The sequence below is a fragment of the Adiantum capillus-veneris genome, chromosome 10, assembly GCF_014529385.1.
Source record: "Adiantum capillus-veneris isolate H3 chromosome 10, ASM1452938v2, whole genome shotgun sequence".
Classification (NCBI taxonomy): Eukaryota; Viridiplantae; Streptophyta; class Polypodiopsida; order Polypodiales; family Pteridaceae; genus Adiantum; species Adiantum capillus-veneris.
In genome coordinates this window covers 32874038-32898510 of record NC_140940.1, presented here as the reverse complement: position 1 = coordinate 32898510, position 24473 = coordinate 32874038, and positions in this window count along the sequence as shown.

Here is a 24473-nt window from a genome sequence, read left to right as displayed (position 1 = left end):
AATCATCAATGCCATTTGAGATATTCTGTGTCGATTTTTGCATGCTTGTGATAAAGGTAGAAGAAAGAGATTCCACATTTGAATCTTGGCCACACACTTTAGCACTTGAATAATCAGTTGGCATGTAAGTAGCTTCTTCAACATTTGTCGGAGTAGAAGGAGACAAGTATGGCAAAGGAGATGACTCCTTGATAGAAACACTTTCATGATGGTTGGTTCTTCGAGCATGATGGAAACCATTTTTGATGTAGAAGTACTTGTGAAACTTCCTTCCGGCAATAGTGACCGCTTCTTCAAAGATAGAGGGTCCACTACAAGTAACCTTAGTCTTTAGGAAAGGAGACAAACCCGAAATAAATTGATCCATTTTTACATAATCTGGAAATGTAGAACTAAATCCACATCCTTCCCATTGACGAGAAAAAATATCCTCATAAGCATAGTAGTCTTCACCATGTTGTTGAAGTCTCCCTAGTGAAGCCCATGCTTTCGCCGTTGTTGGAAATTTAGAGAACCTGGCCTTCAAAGCTTTGGAAATTTGGGTATATCCATCTTCAATCTGAGAAGACATACTCCAAAACCATTGCTCAGCGTTGCCTCTAAGGCATAGCAATAGAAAATCCCCTTTTTCAATGTCATCCCTTTTACCAAGGATATGACAAACCATTCTAAAATCAGCAAGAAAATCATCAACATCTTCGTCTGGATTTCCGAAGAAGATTGGGATATCATCAAAGGTATAGCGTGTCATAGTCTCTCAATGCTAGAACCACACAAAGATTAGTTCCAAACAATCATCAACTAACTACACAAAGTTTTGAAAGGTCTTTCAGCATGAATTCTAGATTCTTATGTGAAAATGTTTTTTTCCTTTCTTATGTTATGCATAATCTGAACCATATTCTAGATCAATTTTTGTTTCCTTGAAATTAAACTCGGTCATACATGTTTTCATGATTTATGAAATCTACTTGATTATGCTGAAATTCAAGCATTCATGGAATACAACAACACTAAGCACACAATCGCTCCTCCGTGGGGGCACCAAAATTGAGGCGGTCCGGGGCGGGCAACAAGAGAGGCGACCTCTAAACACCCCTCAAGGCTCCCGTGCTGCTCAATCGGGGCTGGGGCAACCACAAGCACAACACAACAACAAACCCACAGCCAAACCCAAACAAGATAGGGGCACCACCTAGTTATGGTATGCGAACTAGGACGCAAGAGAGATTTTGGCACAACCAAGAAGATGCACCACACAACACGCACAAGCAACCTCATACCGAGACACACATGAAATGGACCAGAGAGAGCTAGAGCAAAGGGAAGAGAGAGTGGAAAGGATCTTGTGTGATACCTTATTTGTGACTTGCAAATGGAGATGGTTCGTTATGATGCTATCATAGAACTTGTACAAAACTCACTCAATGCTTAGTGATTGCTAAACATTGCCAAAACACACACACTGTCTTAGGGTGTGGGAGACCTCTCACCACAATACCCTCTTACAATGGACAAAAAAATGGCAATGAAAAACACACTAAAACACTTTCTAAAATCAAGATCAACTGATAAAAACTCAAAATACACAAGTCACCTTGAATTCACCGAGCCGTATTGCACAAATGGAAGGATGAAGATTTGAACGTCGAATCACGCCTTTGATGCACCAAACCTCAATTTATTGATGATGAAGGAGCATATACAATAGTGGTTTTGAGATTTGTGGAACTCACGCTCTCTCACTTGCAATGTGTAGCTCGAAGGCTTCTCTCACACCAAGAGTGAAGCTCACAAGTGGTTGCTACACCTAAGTCTCTCCTCACGCTTAGAGTGTTGGGGTGCTATGTGAGATATTGGAGGTTTTTTTACAAGAAGGAAAGGGGCCTATTTATAGGTTGGAGACCCCTCATTAAGATTATTGGAAATCCTAATTTACAAGCTAACAAATCAGGATTATGATTTTTTTGAATATCAAAACATTGCGGGCCTTCTTTGTCTGCTTGAGTCATGGGTGTGGGCTCAAAAGAGAGCATTATTGATGGTAGATAAGGTGAAAGTAAGTTTTAAGGAAGGGGAGAGAGAGAGAGAGAGAGAGAGTTACTATACATGTCTTGAGGTGAGGTGTCTTTTATGGTTAGGTCAATGCTATTTTGTGTTAGTATGTTAGTCGTTAGTAATCACTAGAAAGTTAATGTTACATTTACAACGGGTAGAGTGAGTTGATTTGATGAAGGGAAAGGGGTGAATTAAAAGAGAATCATTGAGATGGTGAAGCTTTGAAGAAGCTTGAACTCACCCTTGTGTAGATTGTGGAAAAAATGACCGCTGGTCTTCTTCTTCTTCTTCGCTTCTTTACGCCGCCGCCACGGTTGACCACCACGATGAAAAGAGGATTTGTTGATGAAAAATCCTCAATTTGCAAAAGTTATCATGGTTAAGATGCTGAATTTTAGATATTTTAGGAGAGGTAAATGAAATTGTAACATAGAAGCAATAGAGAGAGACATGGAGAGGGTGTATGTATGTAGAGGTTCATAAAAGAATTATAGGGATGAGAGAGAAGGGTAATGGTGAAGAGGGTGGGAGAAGCCATGGAAATTGCAAGTTTGAGTGAGGGAAGGAGAGGGAGGGATGTGTAAGAGTGAGTAGGTGTGTGGAAGGGTGAGAGAAGACTAAGGGCTACTTGTGAGAAAAGTGGGCAGACTGGGGTCCACTCAAAAAATCATAGCTCACCGCTGGTAGCTCCAAAAATCATGAAACAATTTGAGGTGATTATTCAGAGCGTGGGCTACATTTTCTCTTTTGAACACCGCTCCAAATTCGGAGTGCAGATAGGTGCCAAAATTCTCACCAAAAAGCCTGTTTTTTATGCCTGCAAAAGTCTTTTAGTGGCCCCCTCCTTTGTTGAATTTGTACAATGCATCCAAGAGTGAGTCCCTCCTTTGTCATATTATAATACAAAGCATTCAAGTTGCCCTTGACCCATGCATGGAGGAGGATTATTGGTGAATAAAGAAATATCTACATGGTGGGACTAGTGTATGGACTATTCATGGACTTTAGCTCAATGAGCACATGGTGTTAGAATAATGAGTAAAAATAATAATAAAAATATGGAGGAGTTATGGATATGGAAAGATATTGGAATCATATGATATGGTCCCTCCTTGAATTATTTTGGGTGAAAAAGGAAAAGGTATGCAAGTAAATAATATAATAAACGTAACCAATGAGTAGAAATCAATTTTTTTTTTTCACGAGGGTGAGGGTGAAAATGTGGGAGTGATTTGTATAAAGGAAAAATATGAGGTTAGAGTATGTACATATTGGCAAAAAATATAATTATGGTGTAAGAGGATGAAAGAAGGTGTACATAGGTTTAATAAAACACACACCTAAGTAGAAATATTTAAATAAAATACCAAAATAATTATAAAAAATCCCTATATCTAGGCCATATATACAATGAAATATTTACACACAAAGAGGCCATAATATACTTTTATTTTTTTATTTTTTTTGGCTCAACTAGCCCAGTGACTAGCTAGCTGAGGGTTTTTAAAAAGATATGGGAAAAGCCCCCTAACTCACACACGCCTATTTACAGTGAAATGGTAGGGATAGCCATAGCGTTTGGGTGAATTTGGTAGGGTGGAGTAACTTACTATGGCAATTATGGAGAGCCGAAAAATGGCTATGACTAGCTTGCACTTTTGGGGGTTCAGCTAACCTTCTTCTTCATCAAGCCTTTGAAATCATAACTTTAACTTTGATAGGTGCTTTCATCTTGAATTATAGCAGCCTATATCATCCATGAAGACCCTGGCAAATCGGCCTAGGTATGGACCAAATACCCTATTCATCCAATCTTGGAAAGTGGCATATGCATTCACCAATCCAAACGGCATCCTACGGTAAGCAAAACAACCCCATGGAGATATGAATGTGGTCTTCAATTGGTCTTCAAGTGCAATCCCTATCTAAAAATACCCCAAAAATCCATCCATAATCAAGTATCTCTCGTGACCAGCCACCTGGTTTAGGTTCTCGTCTTGAAATGGCAATGGATAGTGATTCCTCTTGGTTGCTACATTCAGTGGCTTGTAGTCAATAGACACTCCCCATTTCCCATTATTCTTAGGGTTTATAACCACTAATGAGACCCACTCTAACTCTTTTACAGGGTATATGATGCCTGCATCCAATAACTTATTGATCTCCTGCCAAAGGGCCTCCTTTTGGATTTCTCCTAGTCTTCTCAACTTTTGTGCTTTATACCTATGTCCCTCTTTGAGAAAAATCTTGTGCTCTACCCCTTTTACACCACGCAACTCCATTGCAAACACGTTTGGATAGGATTCACACAGTTGAACGTAACCCTCTTTTTCACCCTTGGTCAAATCTTCACTTAACATGCTCGAAACCTCCTCTATGCTTAAACCATGAGCTTGAGGCTGCATACCTTTTTCCTTGGGAGAGGAGTCATCTATGGTGACTCAAAACAAGTCCACGTCTATCTTTAGCATGTCATCCTCTCTCTTGTCTTCCTCTGTGCTAGTGTAGCCTTCATCATAACCCGTCTCTGTCTCATACTCATAGCTCGTCGTGTCACCCTCATCTTTAACTGCCATTGGACGAGAACTGCTCTCCTTGGTCTTCAAATCAAGCACAATCTTCCTTCCCCTCTCTTTGTCAGGCAAGGTGAAAACTTTGCTCCCCCAATCCTTCTTAGCAGCTATCCCAAAGCCATGGCCTACCCAAAATGATCAGATACGCATTATCTCATGCCTTCATCACTGAAAAGTATATTAGGCACTCTATCCCATCACCTTGACCTTCACATCTTGAGCCACACCTAGACACATGGATTTAGTATGGTTGGCCATCTGCATGCGCACATTTGACTTGACTACTGCCTTGACTCCCATCTCTCTCATTGCTGCTTCTATCATGATGCAAACCTGCGCTCCATAGTCTATGTAGGCCTGTATCGCATCCTCTTTGCTATAACAGCATCCACGAGCCAAAGAACATCAGTGGGGTTACCTACCCTCAAAGCCATGTTTTTCACTGCTTGCACATTTCCGTTAGCTCTCGCTAGCGTGCTATTAACACTTGTGGACCATTGCCTCCTTAACTTTGTATTTAAAGCTAACAGCTGACCAAAAGTAATGTTTGCTTTTTTATTTTGAACATCACTTACTCGGGATAAACATCACTTACTCGGGGTAGACACGCCATAAATGGAAATCCTCTAGGATTGGGCTGCTCTCTACCTTCATACACCTTATCTTTGCCTTTGTGAGCTCTGGTTTCCTAGTCTGTCTCTGTCTCCCTCTCAACTATCTCTCTCTTATTGGCCAAAATTTCAACATGCTGCTTATCCACCCGGATGATGTTCACTCTTGGGCACCTTGCCTCCGTTTGGTGGAGCTGGACGCATAGGATTCTCCACCGCTTGCTGATTGAACTAACCTTGACGTCGACCTCTACCAAAACGCGGGTAGATGCCTCCTTTCTCTCTTTGTGGTCGAGGAGGTGCATAGTGTTCCTCTTCTCCACAATTTTAGCGCCTACCTGGCAGCGGCCTTACCCTGTTCCTTGCTGCTCTTGGCTTTCCTCTATTCATCATGCTGAGCTGCAACTCGTGCATTTGCTTGAAAAAATCTTGCACCGTGCGTACCCAATTTTGTGGCACAATGGTTACACCTCGGTTACCATGATTTCCTTCGTGCACAGCTTCTCTCATACTTTGTGGTTGAACAGGGGCCATCGTTTCGTAGCCCGACACGCCTTGCTCTATCTTCTTCTTTATCTTTCTGCTCTTCGATTATGCAATGGCTACTGCACCATTGTAATTCTCTGTACTCTCAAAATCGACCTTTTCTCTCACTTTAGGGTGCAGACACACCATGAACTTATCTAGCTTGAAGTAGTCTCCATTGTAATTCTCTGTACTCTCAAAATCGACCTTTTCTCTCACTTTAGGGTGCAGACACACCATGAACTTATCTAGCTTGAAGTAGTCTCCATTAGCCAATTTCATGGTTGTCGCTAATTTGGCCCATCATTCTTCAAAATGAACCAAAAACAGATTGAACTCTTCACTTACATCTTGCTTAAGCGCCTTCAGCTTTGAATACATCTTGACTTGGGATGCCTCCTTGCAAAAGTTGTAAATAAACCTCGGCCATAGAGCCGGCCATGCCTGCATTGGCTCTACCATATTTTAGCTTTCCCACGCATCACCAAAGAAAAGGTCTGCATCTTGCTATCCTCATTTGGCATATGCAATGATAGCATATACAACTTGAAATTTGGCATCCACTCATCAGGGCCCTCCTCGCTTGTGAAAATCGGTCCATAATTTCTTGCCACCATGACTTCCAACACAAAAGACTAATTCTTTTCGATCAACTCGGAGCAATTAGTGTGCTCCTCAGTGGGGGCATGAGAAGATGGAGAGGGGGGATGGGGGAACACACCTGGCACAAACACAAGGGACTCTCTGTAGCTCAGGGTATCCACAACACTCCTATCCTCTAGGAAAACACCTTCAAAAAACACGCTTCACACTAGCAGACCACCACCTGCTCAATTTCCACTTCTCACATGCTCCATAAGTCCACCACACCATGCACACCTACTGCCACGGTCTGTCTCCACCCTTGCATGCACACACAGCCGCTCAATCTCACTTTCTCACACAAAAGTTGTAATGGAATTGGCCTATTTAGTTTGAGAGTAGCGGAAATTAATGAGAGTCCTTTGAGAAATGACTTTATGAGCATAGCGGGTGAACATAATCATAGCAATTAGTTAACTTGGCATGAACAATACTTTTGCAAAAGAGAGAATTTAGAGAACATGACAACAGTTGAGGACCGAATTTATGTGGATCCGGCCCCCCCTCCAGTAGGCATTTGTATTATGATTTCTCCCATTAAGAGAGACTTGTTACAATACAATCTTTGTGTTCCTTGTGACCTAGGTGATGCAATGAAGATGGAAAGCTTCATGCATCACAAACATAACATAAAATTGAAGAAAGCTTTAACTATCCCAAGCCTCAGTCCCAAGACCTCAAACATCTTCAAAGGTGGAGAGAGCTAGCAGGGAATGAGGGTAGGGAAGAGGAAGAAGAAACATTTCATAGGAGAAATAATTAGTTCCTCACTTATCATAACTCTTGTTTCTAGCATACATAATAGCATAGTAATGAAGAAGAAGGAGTTGGCAAGCTTAAGCATTGAAGCATGGCACTTGGTTGGATTTGCACTCCATATCCAAGAGTGTTGGTGTAGGATCTCAACCTCTACTTACTTGGAGAAGGAGAGGGAGCTCTTGCACTTTGCATAGCACACAATGAGAGTGTTTGTGAGTGTGTAGCTCATGCTTGAAGCTCATTGGACCCCTCTAGGCCTAGCCAATCACAAGCACGAGGCATTACAAGCAGCAAGGGTAGCCTTGAGACAAGTGTCCCCCTTTCCCCTTTGAGAGATAGGGATAGATAAATGCTAAATGAATTAATTGAATCTCCTAAATTATTATTGGACCCCTTCGGTATCCAACCAATAGGCTTTAGGCACACCATGAGGGCAACATGAGGAGGAACTTGACAAGTCTCCCTCTTGCTTTCTTTGTACCATGCATGCCTTGTGTGAGTGTGTGGGTGTTCTCTCTCATCCCCCCTCATGTAGGGCTCTCCCCCTCCTTGTAGGGATTGAATATTTGACTTTTTGACACCTCAAGCCCCTCATACATAGGCCTAGTTCCCACCACAAGCTTGGCCGTTAAGCACTTTAAGCTTGGGCTAGGTTCTCACCTTAAGTGCAACCCTAGAATCTCAAGCATGTCAAGCACCTCAAGCATCTCAATAATTAAGCACCTCAAGCACCTTAGTCATCAAGCAGGACAAGCACCTCCAGCTGGGTCGGGTTCCCGCGCCTCAAGGTTAGCCCTAGCTTACATAAGGTCAAAGGACTTTTACACACATTACTGGAGGTCTTCAATGAATCTAACCCTAAGGTCTTATGCTCCGGTGGTTAGCCGTGCTCTTTGATAGACCATCTAAGACTATCTCTCATTTGGGCCGCTTTACCATTTTCCCCATGTTGAGATAGATCTATAAGCACATGTTTATATCTTAACCCTTGTTCCTGTTTATTCTCCTACATTAAGTGATCAGTTTAATATGAGATAATCATTTGGGTTGGTTAGATATTAGATATTAGATTTTGTGACAAAACACCTTCAATCCGGGGGGGCATACACATCCACACTGCCAACACCGAGGGGAAACATGAAAGCAGGAGGAAGAGAAGGGGGGAAGGGGAACCAACAACAAGAGAGGGCAATAGTGGCTTGATTGCACTTCAAAAGGCATGTACACAAGCTTGCACTGCCCACACCATGGCCATTTTCAAGAAAAACATACAAAGGGGTTTATGTATCATAGAAATCCCCTTTGCAGGCCTCGAAGGGCAGCTTTTTTCCTTTGTTGATAGATGGATATAGCCTCCTTAATCTTTTGAAAATATTCTTGTAGGTCACGGCTATACTCATTGGCGACAAAGATCTTCCCATGTACTTTGAGTAGCAAGGGACTTTTAGGTCTTCCCTCAACGATCTCAAAAGGTGCTTTTCCCGTAGAAGTATGTACAGTATTATTATAGGCATACTCTACAAGAGGTAAGTACTTTTCCCATTGTGAGTGTTGATCTACTTTGGTAACATAAGTTTTGAGTACATCGAGTATCATAAGATTGGCTATCTCACTTTGCCCATCCGTTTGTGGGTGATAGGCCGAAGAGAAATTCAATCTTGTTCCTAGACTTTCAAAGAGACCTTTCCAGAAATTACTGGTCATTCTAGGATCTCTATCCGACACGATGGATGTGGGTAATCTATGGTGCTTGAAAATTTGATATATGAAGAGAGGGGCCATTTGATGTGCCTTAATAGTCTTTTTGAAAGGAATAAAATGTGCTTGCTTGCTAAACCTGTCAACTATTGTCCATATTCTTATATTCCCATGGATAGACTTGGATAATCCAAAGATGAAATCCATGGATATACTCTCCCATGGTGAATTTGGGATAGCCACTGGCTGGAGTAATCCAGGTTGCTTCCCTCTATCATACTTGGTCTTTTGGCATACTACACATTTTGAAACATACTCTTGTATGTCCACTTTCATGGTTGGCCAATAGAAGTATGTCTCTACTCCTCGGAGAGTAGGTTGAATACCTCTATGCCCCGCATATGGAGGAGCATGGGATTCATACATAACTTTCTCACGACGGGAATGGGTAACACATAGCCTATTGCCGTGGAGAAGATAACCATCCTTCAAGGTGAATGGTTCCTCTTTCTTCCCTAAAGCAAGGGCTGACATTATGTCTCTAAAGTCAGGGTCAGTAGCATACTCATCTATCATAGAGGATAGATCATTGTGAGTAGCTATAGACACCGCATTAACTTTGGGTTGTCGTGAAAGTGCATCGGTCACTTGATTGTGCTTACCAGCTATGTGAGCAATATGGAAATTAAATTGCGAAGGAAAATTTGCCCACGTCATTTGTTTGTCGGAAAGCTTGGTTTGTGTCATGAAATACTTGAGACTTTGGTGGTCGGTTCGTAGGATAAATGAAGTCCCCAATAGGTAGTGCTTCCATGTGTCTTGGGCATGTAGAACAGCTAAACGTTCTTTCTCATAAATGCCCTCTATCATACTTGGTCTTTTGGCATACTACACATTTTGAAACATACTCTTGTATTTACACTTTTATAGTAGGCCAATAGAAATACTTCTCTACTCCTCAAAGAGTAGGTTGAATACCTCTATGCCCTGCGTAGGGAGGAGCATGGGATTCATACATAACATTCTAGCGAAGGGAATGCGTAACACATAGTCGATTGCCATGGAGAAGATAACCATCTTGCAAGGTGAATGGTTCCTCTTTCTTCTCCAAAGCAAGATTGACATTATGTCTCTAAAATCATAATCAGTAGCAAACTCATCTATCATAGAGGATAGATCATTTTGAGTGGCTATAGACACCGCATTAACTTTTGGTCGTCGTGAAAGTGCATTGGCCACTTGACTGTGCTTACCAGCTATGTGAGCAATATGGAAATTAATTTGTGAAAGAAAATTTTCCCACCTCATTTGTGTTTGTGAAAAAGCTTGATTTGTGTCATGAAATACTTGAGACCTTGGTGGTCGGTTCGTAGAATAAATGAAGTCGTCAATAGGTAGTGATTCCATGTGTCTAGGACATGTAGAATAGCGCTCTTTCTCATAAATGCCCAAGCCTTGTTCATCTATATTGAGCCTTCGGCTCTCATATGCTATGGCATGCCCTTCTTGAAGCAAAAGTGCTCCAAGGCAATCACCTCAAGAATCACATTGGACCTAAAATGGCTTTGAGAGATCCGGAAGCACGAGGACTGGTTGGGAAGTAAGATTCTCTTTGAGATTTCCAAAAGCATTTTTCTCATTAGCAGTCCATACAAACTTAACGTTCTTCTTAGTTAAGTCATGTAGTGGTCTTGCTACTTGAGAGAATTTTGCTATGAAGCGTCTATAGTATTGCATGCGCACATACCAACAAAGCTTCTTAGCTCATGTAGATTTCTTGGGTTAGGCCATGCTTTTATTACCTCTAACTTTGATGGATCCATTCGGATACCATCTTTAGAGATAATATGACCTAGGTATTGAATCTCTTCAAGGAAGAATTCACTTTTCTTTTGGTTGAGAAAAAGCTTATTCTCCCTCAATGCTTGAAAAATCAATTGGAGATGTTGCTTATGTTCCTCCAAAGACCTGGAGTAGATGATGATATCATCAAAGAACACTCCACTGAATTTGCGGTATGGTCTAAAAATTTTCTCCATCAAAGGATTGAACGTAGCTGGTGCATTGGTCAAGCCAAAAGGCATGACTAGATATTCATAAAGACCAAACGTTGTGCGAAACGCAGTCTTTAAGATATCTTCATACACTATCCTTATTTGATGATAGCCACTCTTAAGGTCAATCCTACTGAAGTAGGTAGAGCCTTGTAGCTTATAAAAGAGATCTTCTACCCGAGGTACAAGAAATTTTTTTCTGATAGTGATATGGTTTAGTGCTCGATAGTCCACACACATACGGTATGTACCATCTTTCTTTTGTACTAGAAGGATTGGAGAACAAAAGGGAGAGGAACTAGGCCTCACCATCCCTTTGTCTACCAGATCTTGTACTTGCCTCACGATCTCCTCTTGTTGAGCTTGTGAGACTCGATAAGGAGGCTTGTTAGGTGGTGATCTTCCAGGAAGGAGCTCAATGCGATAGTCATCATCCCCTCGTTTTGGAGGTAAGTCCATAGGGATATCATCGATGAACACAACTTGGAATCCTTTTAGAAAATTAGACAAGTCTCACTCTTCTTGATTCCTACCATTTACACTTGATGAAACATTAGTATCTTTTAGAGACTCTTTGACAAAAATCATGTACGCAGAAACTGAGCTCTTCATTGACTTATCAAACGCAAGAGGATTGACAAGTGGAATAGTGTGACCATGCTCACTAGCATCTATATACATGTTCTTTCCCTTGTAGGTGAAGTAGATTTTCCTTTCAGGGAGCTTCATGTTGGCAACCTCATGCTGGAGAGGAGAGATGAAGAAGTCTTCTTTGTCAACATAGCTTTGGACATCAAGACTCAACTTCCCAATCAAGGGAGTAACGGAGGCTTGTTGTCCCTTGAAAGCTGCATCAGCCACTACTATATCTCCCATCTCAAAATCTTGAATGCCCAACTTGGTGGCCAACTCCGTTGATATGAAGTTGAGAGTAGAGCCAGGGTCAAACAAGATGAAGGCATCACGCTCTCTTACCTTTCCCCAAGCATAGGAAAGTGATGATCCTTTGTAGTGATCATACTCTTTTGGAACTTCGATGGTGGAATCCCTAGGAGTATCATTGCGAGTATTCTTCTTGGGGCAAGAACGATAGCCATGTCCTTGCTCCCCACACTTGAAACACTTATGGTCCTTGCAAAAAGCTTCAAGCTCTTCAAGAGAGAGTTTCTTTTTACCTTTGTAAACTCCCTTCTCCTTCGACCGATTGTTGTTGTTGTTGGAATTGACTTGGGAAGTATTTTGAACATTGGTTTTCTCCTTTGCATCATTTTTGTCTTTGTTTTCCATGGGCTTGACATTACGTTGTGAGCGGGATGGAAACACACGGAACGCCTCTATAATGACCCAACACACACTCTTGGAAGGATACACACACACACACACTATGGGGCACCACTCGGCTTACACAATCCACCTGGTCGAGGCAGGGAACACACCGATGGAGTGAGAGGAGAGAGACTATCCACTTGCCACTCCACACAGAGATACACACACAGACACACCCAAAAAACTCACCTCAAAAGAGGATAACTTCTGATGTTTAGATACAATTGAGCTTGGGCCAACACCAATGGGGCAAATAGATCACACAATATTGGTAAAAGATACCAGATACAATCACAAATTGGAGCAGAAGCTTCGCTCATAGGAGAAACTTACACAGCCAAAACAACAAAAAATCAATGAGTAATTTGGTAGAATGGACAGCACCATCACGTTCCTAACGGCCCAAAACCCCACTCTACAATGTCAAGGTGCTCAAATCCGACCTCGAATGAGCAGTTTACGACCAAAATAGGCTACAAAAACCCCAAAAACACACCTGTGGCTGTTCCTCCTCTTCTCTCCACGTTTTTTCTGGTCTCCTCTCAGTTTTTTCAGTTCCCACACTTAGCTTTATTACTTGGGCACCCTTGGCCTTTTAGATGACCTCAAACGGATCCCGAAAAGGCCAAAAACTGACCTCACAATGCATAGTTGTCACCCTGTTGTATCCATACGCACACCTGGCACTCGACTTTTTTCAATAATGCATCCCGCCACCACGTGAAGTGTCCCCAAAAAGTGGTCCTTATGATGACCTTTCTGCATAAGTATCACAAAAAAACACCCATGTTGTGTCCATACTCGTCCACGTGCAAATATTGACCCCATTCGCCCTCCTTACGCCACTAGATGCCATCTGACGCACCTACTTACCTCATTTCATCGGCCCGCGGATAGCTTCCTCGAGAAGTTTTACGTGCTACCAACTCCTCATTATTGTAGAAAAAACACAGTGGTACTGGTGATAGTGAAAAACAATGCACTATGTACACCCTGCTCTATCTGTACACATGTGGGCCCCACATAACCACCTGGCTCTAGAAAATGGGCAATCCTTTATTCGATGCACCATGCATGTGTATGTATATATGCACAATCCCTTGATCCAAAAAAATCCTGACATAATTTTTCCATCCCCTATACTGCTAGAGCATTCATGCTCAGTAACAGCAAAAAGAGATATTCACTCCACCTGGATCCCACACAAAAACACTTGGCATTCCTTGCATCAAAAGCTTAATCAAGGTTCCACCTCGTTCCCAAGGAAAACCTGTACAGATTCCATATATCAACTTTGCATCAAGAAAACCATCAATTACTTTGGCATAGACCGGCATGTGCAAATATATTTCCTTCTCCATAGTTGAGAGGTCTCCATTGATCATTTGTGTCATCAATTTGTGCTTCTTTGACAATTCAACCTTGGTTTGCATCAGCTCTTCAATCACTTCATAAGGCCTTTCAATTTCAATTTCAGCCTCATTTGCAAATGCAACTAAACCAGACACCTGGATTCCTTTGTCCATCAAAAGAAATGCAATATCAGCATCCTCATCACTGCTGGTAGTACCATCACTATCCTCATCAGACATTGTGGAATAGTCTTCATCACTAGACTCATCCTCATCTTCATAAAGCTCCTCCAATCGTTTCCTTGTGTCCATATTATATAGCTTCTTGGCACTTGTCTTTCCATAGAGGATAATCGTACCATGTCTCCAATCTTGAACAACTCCCACTGCACGTAACCATGGTCTACCCAATATAATAGGATATTCTCCCAACTCTGCTGGCATCACATGAAAATCAACCACTGCCTTCGCATCATATGCCTCCACTTCTAAGCTCTTTACAACACCCAAACATTTTACTTTTTGATGGTTGGCCAATCTGATCCGAAACCCTGACACCCCAGTCACTGTAAGACCCATCTTCTCAACGCATGAGTGTGTTATCACCCATATTTGGGCCCCGCCATCCACATAGACTTGTCCCATATTTTTCCTTGTATGCCACACATCTACTATTCGAAAAATGTCTGGTAGCTCATCCATTGCCAACACCTTCACTGAACCTCTCTCTGGTTCTTTCTCCATTGGGTTAACCATCCTCTTCCACTGCCGCTTTAGCTTTGGCACCATCTCTATAAGCTGCCCAAAAGTAACATCTGCCTTCCTACTTCTCAGATCCTCCTTCAAGTCATAACTTAATTGCCCACACCTAGTGGAAAATCTGAAACATGAAACTTGCGACGAACCCTCCTTTTCCTCTTGGCCTTGAGATCCTCGCCTTTATGACTCTTTCCCTTCTTATTACTAGGACCTGGGGCACTTCTTCCTTCCTTTCCTCTGTGGTCCTCTTCCCAATAGGCATCACTAATGTATCCTCTAGCTTTGATGCCTTCTCCAAGGTGACTACACTTTTGTCTTTCCCTTTTCCTCCTGGGTTAATCCACTGGTTCCTTCATCTCCCTTAATTTCGATACCATAATCATTGGACCTAGTTAGCACCTGTCTTGACAATGGATACATGTCTCCCCCCATCCTTGGTGGCTTATCGCATTGCGGGATGATGTGTCCCAACTCTCCACAATTATAACATGTGGGCGTTTGCCTCCAGAACCTACCATTGATTTGTCCAACACCATTCCTAGGCCTTTCTTCACCTCTTGGATGATTTGCAAACCTCCCTCGACCTCGATTATTTCCCATAGTACCTAGGTTTAGGCTGAGATTCTTCATTAAATCTATCACTTGCCTCATGTCTTGCCTTAGCTCATCATCTTGCACTGCTGTAGTGACCACTGTTGGCATAACTTGAGGAGTAACAGCAACCATTGGATCATGATAAACTCCTGGCATGCGACATTGTAAAGAGTGCATAGGCTAAAATTCAGACCTCATGGGCAAAGACTCTACTCCTAGCTGGCTCATTCTCCTCATCTTCCACTCTTTGTTACTTGCTACCTCTAGTGCATCTTCATATTTCATAGGCTTCTTTAGCTCCACTCTACAACATATATTCTCCCAAAGACCAGCCAAGAACCTGTCCTTCTTCATCATGTCAGGTGGGGGTACTTGAGGTGCTAAGGCCTTGCACATCCACTCCCATGCCAATGAAAACTTACGTATATACGCATCTACTAGCTCACCTTCCTTGAACTTCTTACCACACTTTGTCAGGATCTTTTGTCTTCACAAACTCCACTTTGTCAGGATCTTCTGTCTTCACAAACTCCACTTCCAACTCACTCTTCAAACAGATTTGGAGAAGACGTAACATTTGCGCAGGGTCATGAATCTGGTTGCTAATGCAGGCAACCTCCATCTTTTCCAAAAAGTCTTCTACATATTCATCACTTCTTCCATGAAACTCCGGATAAGAAAAAACCATGGCTACACACGTTTCAATGCTTTGAGAACCCCTTCAAACACACGTGCAAGAACCCAAAACTTTTGACTGACACAATCCCAAAAAACTTCAATGGATCTCAACTTTAGATAAGGACAAACACATGCACATCAAATGAGTTTTCATAGTTGATCATCGGAATTAAAACAGGCAAAGGACATTCCAGGATCTCTCATAATCTTCTTGGCCCAAACATAAAGACTATGCGCTCCTGGAAAAAAATCTTCCTGGACACATGAACATTTATCTGGATTCCCAAAAACTTCAATGGAGCTCAACTTTAGATAAGGACAAACACATGCACATCAAATGAATTTTCATAGTTGATCATCGGAATTACAACAGGCAAAGGACATTCCAGGATCTCTCGTAATCTTCTTGGCCCAAACATAAAGACTATGCGCTGCTGGAAAAAAATCTTCCTGGACACATGAACATTTATCTGTATTCTCTGAGTTAAATGAAAAAGAGTGAATTGAGGACCATTTTGATCATCCATTAAAGCCAACCATGAAGCTCCCAAGAAGGCACACCTGACTTATCCTCTGATTTTGCCAAAATTTCAGTAGCATAACAGCATAAATGGCTTAAAAGACCTAAAAACCAGCCATCACAACTTGAAAAATTTTGGTAGAGTTTCCCCAGAAGTAGAGCAGTAAGAACCCAAAATATAGACTATAGATGTATGCATAAACTTCCAACAATAGAACCCGAGCATCAATTAGGAATCACTAGTACATAGCCTATGGCAAGGTCACAAAAAGGGTGCTCTAGCTACCTGTATCACCCAAAAGAATCTCCACATTTGAGAATCCCCCAGCTCAATAAAACCTCACGCTATCGACCCTCACACGAAGGCTTATGCAAATCTCGTATAGTCAAGTCTGAGAAATGACTATCTTCCAGAGTAAGTCTCAAAAATGGCTGGGACTGCCAAATAAAACCAAATATGGCTCCACAAAGACTTACAATGGCAGTTTCCATAAGTAACGTACAATACCAGCAGACAATGCGCTCAAACAGGCGCCAAATGATGCATACCCACAACAAGTGAAAGTGACACCACTGCTAGTATATCACTATCCTCTAGCTACCTGTACCTGTGTGAATCACCTGTACTTGTTCCTATAACCTGTAACCTGTAATCTCGAATCTCGAGGCCTGAAGCTCGAAATAGAAGATACTCAAAGAAGATCCTCCGTGGGGGCACCAAAAGAATGTGAGCGGGATGGAAACACACGGAACGCCTCTATAACGACCCGACACACACTCTTGGAAGGATACACACACACACACACTATGGGGCACCACTCGGCTTACACAATCCACTTGGCCGAGGTAGGGAACACACCGATGGAGTGAGAGGAGAGAGACTATCCACTTGCCCACTCCACACAAAGATACACAAAAAAAAAAAAAAAACTTAGCTCAAAAGAGGAGAACTTCTGATGTTTAGATACAATTGACACCAATGGGGCAAATAGCTCACACAATATGGGTAAAAGATACCACACACAATCACAAATTGGAGCAGAAGCTTCGCTCATAGAAGAAATTACACATCCAAAACAACAGAGAAACAGTGAGTAATTTGGTAAAATGGACAGTACCATGACATCCGGAACGGCCCAAAACCCTAGTCTACAATGTCAAGGTGCTCAAATCCGACCTCGGATGAGCAGTTTACGGCCAAAACAGGCTTCAAAAACCCCAAAAACACACCTGCGGCTGTTCCTCCTCTTCTCTCCATGTTTTTTCTGGTCTTCTCTCAGTTTTTTCAGTTCCCACACTTAGCTTTATTACTTGGGCACCCTTGGCCTTTTAGATGACCTCAAACGGACCCCGAAAAGGCCAAAAACTGACCTCACAATGCATAGTTGTCACCCTGTTGTATCCATACGCACACCTGGCACTCGACTTTTTTCAATAATGCATCCTGCCACCACATGAAGTGGCCCCAAAAATTGGTCCTCATGATGACCTTTCTGCATAAGTATCACAAGAAAACACCCACGTTGTGTCCGTAATCATCCACGTGCAAATATTGACCCCATTCGCCCTCCTTACGCCACTAGATGCCATCTGACGCACCTACTTACCTCATTTCATCGGCCCGCGGATAGCTTCCTCGAGAAGTTTTACGTGCTACCAACTCCTCATTATTGTAGGAAAAACACAGTGGTACTGGTGATAGTGAAAAACAATGCACTATGTACACCCTGCTCTATCTGTACACATGTGGGCCCCACATAACCACCTGGCTCTAGAAAATGGGCAATCCTTTATTCGATGCACCATGCATGTGTATGTATATATGCACAATCCCTTGATCCAAAAAAATCCTGACATAATTTTTCCATCCCCTATACTGCTAGAGCATTCATGCTCAGTAACAGCAAAAAGAGATATTCACTCCACCTGGATCCCACACAAAAACACTTGGCATTCCTTGCATCAAAAGCTTAATCAAGGTTCCACCTCGTTCCCAAGGAAAACCTGTACAGATTCCATATATCAACTTTGCATCAAGAAAACCATCAATTACTTTGGCATAGACCGGCATGTGCAAATATATTTCCTTCTCCATAGTTGAGAGGTCTCCATTGATCATTTGTGTCATCAATTTGTGCTTCTTTGACAATTCAACCTTGGTTTGCATCAGCTCTTCAATCACTTCATAAGGCCTTTCAATTTCAATTTCAGCCTCATTTGCAAATGCAACTAAACCAGACACCTGGATTCCTTTGTCCATCAAAAGAAATGCAATATCAGCATCCTCATCACTGCTGGTAGTACCATCACTATCCTCATCAGACATTGTGGAATAGTCTTCATCACTAGACTCATCCTCATCTTCATAAAGCTCCTCCAATCGTTTCCTTGTGTCCATATTATATAGCTTCTTGGCACTTGTCTTTCCATAGAGGATAATCGTACCATGTCTCCAATCTTGAACAACTCCCACTGCACGTAACCATGGTCTACCCAATATAATAGGATATTCTCCCAACTCTGCTGGCATCACATGAAAATCAACCACTGCCTTCGCATCATATGCCTCCACTTCTAAGCTCTTTACAACACCCAAACATTTTACTTTTTGATGGTTGGCCAATCTGATCCGAAACCCTGACACCCCAGTCACTGTAAGACCCATCTTCTCAACGCATGAGTGTGTTATCACCCATATTTGGGCCCCGCCATCCACATAGACTTGTCCCATATTTTTCCTTGTATGCCACACATCTACTATTCGACAAATGTCTGGTAGCTCATCCATTGCCAACACCTTCACTGAACCTCTCTCTGGTTCTTTCTCCATTGGGTTAACCATCCTCTTCCACTGCCGCTTTAGCTTTGGCACCATCTCTATAAGCTGCCCAAAAGTAACATCTGCCTTCCTGCTTCTCAGATCCTCCTTCAAGTCATAACTTAATTGCCCACACCTAGTGGAAAATCTGAAACATGAAACTTGCGACGAACCCTCCTTTTCCTCTTGGCCTTGAGATCCTCGCCTTTATGACTCTTTCCCTTCTTATTACTAGGACCTGGGGCACTTCTTCCTTCCTTTCCTCTGTGGTCCTCTTCCCAATAGGCATCACTAATGTATCCTCTAGCTTTGATGCCTTCTCCAAGGTGACTACACTTTTGTCTTTCCCTTTTCCTCCTGGGTTAATCCACTGGTTCCTTCATCTCCCTTAATTTCGATACCATAATCATTGGACCTAGTTAGCACCTGTCTTGACAATGGATACATGTCTCCCCCCATCCTTGGTGGCTTATCGCATTGCGGGATGATGTGTCCCAACTCTCCACAATTATAACATGTGGGCGTTTGCCTCCAGAACCTACCATTGATTTGTCCAACACCATTCCTAGGCCTTTCTTCACCTCTTGGATGATTTGCAAACCTCCCTCGACCTCGATTATTTCCCATAGTACCTAGGTTTAGGCTGAGATTCTTCATTAAATCTATCACTTGCCTCATGTCTTGCCTTAGCTCATCATCTTGCACTGCTGTAGTGACCACTGTTGGCATAACTTGAGGAGTAACAGCAACCATTGGATCATGATAAACTCCTGGCATGCGACATTGTAAAGAGTGCATAGGCTAAAATTCAGACCTCATGGGCAAAGACTCTACTCCTAGCTGGCTCATTCTCCTCATCTTCCACTCTTTGTTACTTGCTACCTCTAGTGCATCTTCATATTTCATAGGCCTCTTTAGCTCCACTCTACAACGTATATTCTCCCAAAGACCAGCCAAGAACCTGTCCTTCTTCATCATGTCAGGTGGGGGTACTTGAGGTGCTAAGGCCTTGCACATCCACTCCCATGCCAATGAAAACTTACGTATATACGCATCTACTAGCTCACCTTCCTTGAACTTCTTACCACACTTTGTCAGGATCTTTTGTCTTCACAAACTCCACTTTGTCAGGATCTTCTGTCTTCACAAACTCCACTTCCAACTCACTCTTCAAACAGATTTGGAGAAGACGTAACATTTGCGCAGGGTCATGAATCTGGTTGCTAATGCAGGCAACCTCCATCTTTTCCAAAAAGTCTTCTACATATTCATCACTTCTTCCATGAAACTCCGGATAAGAAAAAACCATGGCTACACACGTTTCAATGCTTTGAGAACCCCTTCAAACACACGTGCAAGAACCCAAAACTTTTGACTGACACAATCCCAAAAAACTTCAATGGATCTCAACTTTAGATAAGGACAAACACATGCACATCAAATGAGTTTTCATAGTTGATCATCGGAATTACAACAGGCAAAGGACATTCCAGGATCTCTCATAATCTTCTTGGCCCAAACATAAAGACTATGCGCTCCTGGAAAAAAATCTTCCTGGACACATGAACATTTATCTGGATTCCCAAAAACTTCAATGGAGCTCAACTTTAGATAAGGACAAACACATGCACATCAAATGAATTTTCATAGTTGATCATCGGAATTACAACAGGCAAAGGACATTCCAGGATCTCTCGTAATCTTCTTGGCCCAAACATAAAGACTATGCGCTGCTGGAAAAAAATCTTCCTGGACACATGAACATTTATCTGTATTCTCTGAGTTAAATGAAAAAGAGTGAATTGAGGACCATTTTGATCATCCATTAAAGCCAACCATGAAGCTCCCAAGAAGGCACACCTGACTTATCCTCTGATTTTGCCAAAATTTCAGTAGCATAACAGCATAAATGGCTTAAAAGACCTAAAAACCAGCCATCACAACTTGAAAAATTTTGGTAGAGTTTCCCCAGAAGTAGAGCAGTAAGAACCCAAAATATAGACTATAGATGTATGCATAAACTTCCAACAATAGAACCCGAGCATCAATTAGGAATCACTAGTACATAGCCTATGGCAAGGTCACAAAAAGGGTGCTCCAGCTACCTGTATCACCCAAAAGAATCTCCACATTTGAGAATCCCCCAGCTCAATAAAACCTCACGCTATCGACCCTCACACGAAGGCTTATGCAAATCTCGTATAGTCAAGTCTGAGAAATGACTATCTTCCAGAGTAAGTCTCAAAAATGGCTGGGACTGCCAAATAAAACCAAATATGGCTCCACAAAGACTTACAATGGCAGTTTCCATAAGTAACGTACAATACCAGCAGACAATGCGCTCAAACAGGCGCCAAATGATGCATACCCACAACAAGTGAAAGTGACACCACTGCTAGTATATCACTATCCTCCAGCTACCTGTACCTGTGTGAATCACCTGTACTTGTTCCTATAACCTGTAACCTGTAATCTCGAATCTCGAGGCCTGAAGCTCGAAATAGAAGATACTCAAAGAAGATCCTCCGTGGGGGCACCAAAAGAATGTGAGCGGGATGGAAACACACGGAACGCCTCTATAACGACCCGACACACACTCTTGGAAGGATACACACACACACACACACTATGGGGCACCACTCGGCTTACACAATCCACTTGGCCGAGGTAGGGAACACACCGATGGAGTGAGAGGAGAGAGACTATCCACTTGCCCACTCCACACAAAGATACACAAAAAAAAAAAAAAAACAAACTTAGCTCAAAAGAGGAGAACTTCTGATGTTTAGATACAATTGACACCAATGGGGCAAATAGCTCACACAATATGGGTAAAAGATACCAGACACAATCACAAATTGGAGCAGAAGCTTCGCTCATAGAAGAAATTACACATCCAAAACAACAGAGAAACAGTGAGTAATTTGGTAAAATGGACAGTACCATGACATCCGGAACGGCCCAAAACCCTAGTCTACAATGTCAAGGTGCTCAAATCCGACCTCGGATGAGCAGTTTACGGCCAAAACAGGCTTCAAAAACCCCAAAAACACACCTGCGGCTGTTCCTCCTCTTCTCTCCATGTTTTTTCTGGTCTTCTCTCAGTTTTTTCAGTTCCCACACTTAGCTTTATTACTTGGGCACCCTTGGCCTTTTAGATGACCTCAAACGGACCCCGAAAAGGCCAAAAACTGACCTCACAATGCATAGTTGTCACCCTGCTCTATCCATACGCACACCTGGCACTCTTGTTTTTTCAATAATGCATCCTGCCACCACATGAAGTGGCCCCAAAAATTGGTCCTCATGATGACCTTTCTGCATAAGTATCACAAGAAAACACCCACGTTGTGTCCGTAATCATCCACGTGCAAGTATGTGTCCGTACTCATCCATCCACGTGCAAATATTGACCCGATTCGCCCTCCTGACGCCACTAGATGCCATCTGACGCACCTGCTTACCTCATGTTGTCAGCCCATGGATAGCTTCCTCGAGAAGTTTTATGTGCTACCAACTCCTCATTATTGTAGAAAAAACACACTGGTATTGGTGATAGTGAAAAACAATGCACTATGTACACCCTGCCCTATTTGTACACATGTGGGCCCCACATAACCACCTGGGTCAGGAAAATAGGCAATCCTTTATTCGATGCACCATGCATGTGTATGTACATATGCACAATCCCTTGCTCCAATAAACTCCTGCCAACGTCTAGCCCCTTGATGGAAATTGATGCGTGAAGCAACCATGGTGTGATGGATTACTTTGCTAATAGTACCAGGCCATTGAGAGTTGATGTATTCGGCCATCTCTTCAGGTAATCCCGCACAGAATTGCTGCCTTTGCTCAGCAAAGTCTATATTTTGAAAGACAGTAGCCTTGAGATTTAAATCCCAAAACTTGTCTACATATTTGTGGATAGAATCATGGGAGGGGAGCTTCAAGCTGCGCCATTCGGTAAGCACTTTTTCCTTTGCATCGCTTGCAAGGAATTGCTTCATGATGGAAACTCGTAGAGTTTTCCATGTCTTTGGGGCTTCACCATTTCCACGAAGGCTAGCCCACCATTGACGAGCTGATTTTTGGAAGTGCATACCTACATGGCGTAGCTTGGAGGACTCTGTGAAGCCCTCATCTCCAAAGGTCGCATCAAATTGCTGGATGAAGGCCAACACTTTGTAGGTAACACCGAAGGTGCCATTGATGGGGGCTTTTCACAAGCCAAGCTCCCATACCCTTCTTCTCTCGTCCCCACCCCATGAAAACCCCCTCTTAGGGAGGGAGTGATAAAAGGCATTGGAAAAAGTAAGAAAAAAATAAGTTATGATTATGTAAAGGTAAAATAGGCCACCTCATGCCTGCGGGGCAGCCCATCCCCACCTTGCCTCCTTTTTCTTCACTGTTGCCCCGCCGTGCGTCCCTTTTCCTCTCCTCCACTCAAAAGGTCAACCCCCTCTCTCTTCCCCTTGTCCTTTCTCCTTTCTCTCTCCCCTCAAGCTACCCCACCTCTCACCAATAATGCATTCTAACTTACCAATAATGCACCCTAACTCACATGCAACTTATCCTATGTTCCAAAATAGTGTACCCCACCGCCCCCTTTCTCTCTCCTATCATATCCCATGACCCAAATACCCCCCTCTCTCTCTAAAGGGAGCCATGTCTCTTGTCTTATAGCTAAATAACCTCCCCCACACTCACACACACTCAGTTTCACTGAAAAAGGTGCCCACAGACCCATCCCCACCCGGTGGTTACCTGATTTTTCTTGTGTTCACACACATCTGCACACAGATTCACCTCTGAACACACTCCCCTCTCTCCCCTCTTGTAATTACTTTATTCTCCATGTCACCTCTCACTTTTTTTCATCAACCCATCTCTCTCTCTCTTAGTCTCTCTCTCATGAGACTGCTGTTCTAGCACATATACACACAGCCAGACAAGTGGGGCCCACAGTCACATGGCCTATGTAGATAATGATTTCTTCATTTCTAAATTCTAGAATTTCTCCCCCCTCCTCCCCTATATAAAGAGGGGTCACCATCACACTAAACACACACAACATCACCAAAGAGTACACTATGCACTGTGTGTGCCTAGTGCACACACACACACCCACACCATCACCATCACCGCAATCACCATGCTCGTCTTGAGCATGACCTCTACACCCTTGGGATATCGAAGATGAAGGGCAACTAAATGAAGGATGATGGCCATAACCCTCGTGCGAGTCTTCGCCATCAACTCCCACCTATCCCCCATGTGCTCTACCACTCTCTCCCTTCTCATTCCCCTACCCTATGCTCCCCATTTCATCGCCTTATTCTCTAAATAAAGCTTGAGGTTTTGTGAGTATGTTTTCTTGAAATGTTTTGCCCATGCGAGGTGTGCAAAATCGCCACCTAGTCTTGTGTTTGGATTGAGCTTGTGTATGTGTGAAGGGTGTGCGGATTCGCCATCCTTTTGTGGTGCCTAAGTACTAAGCCGCTATACC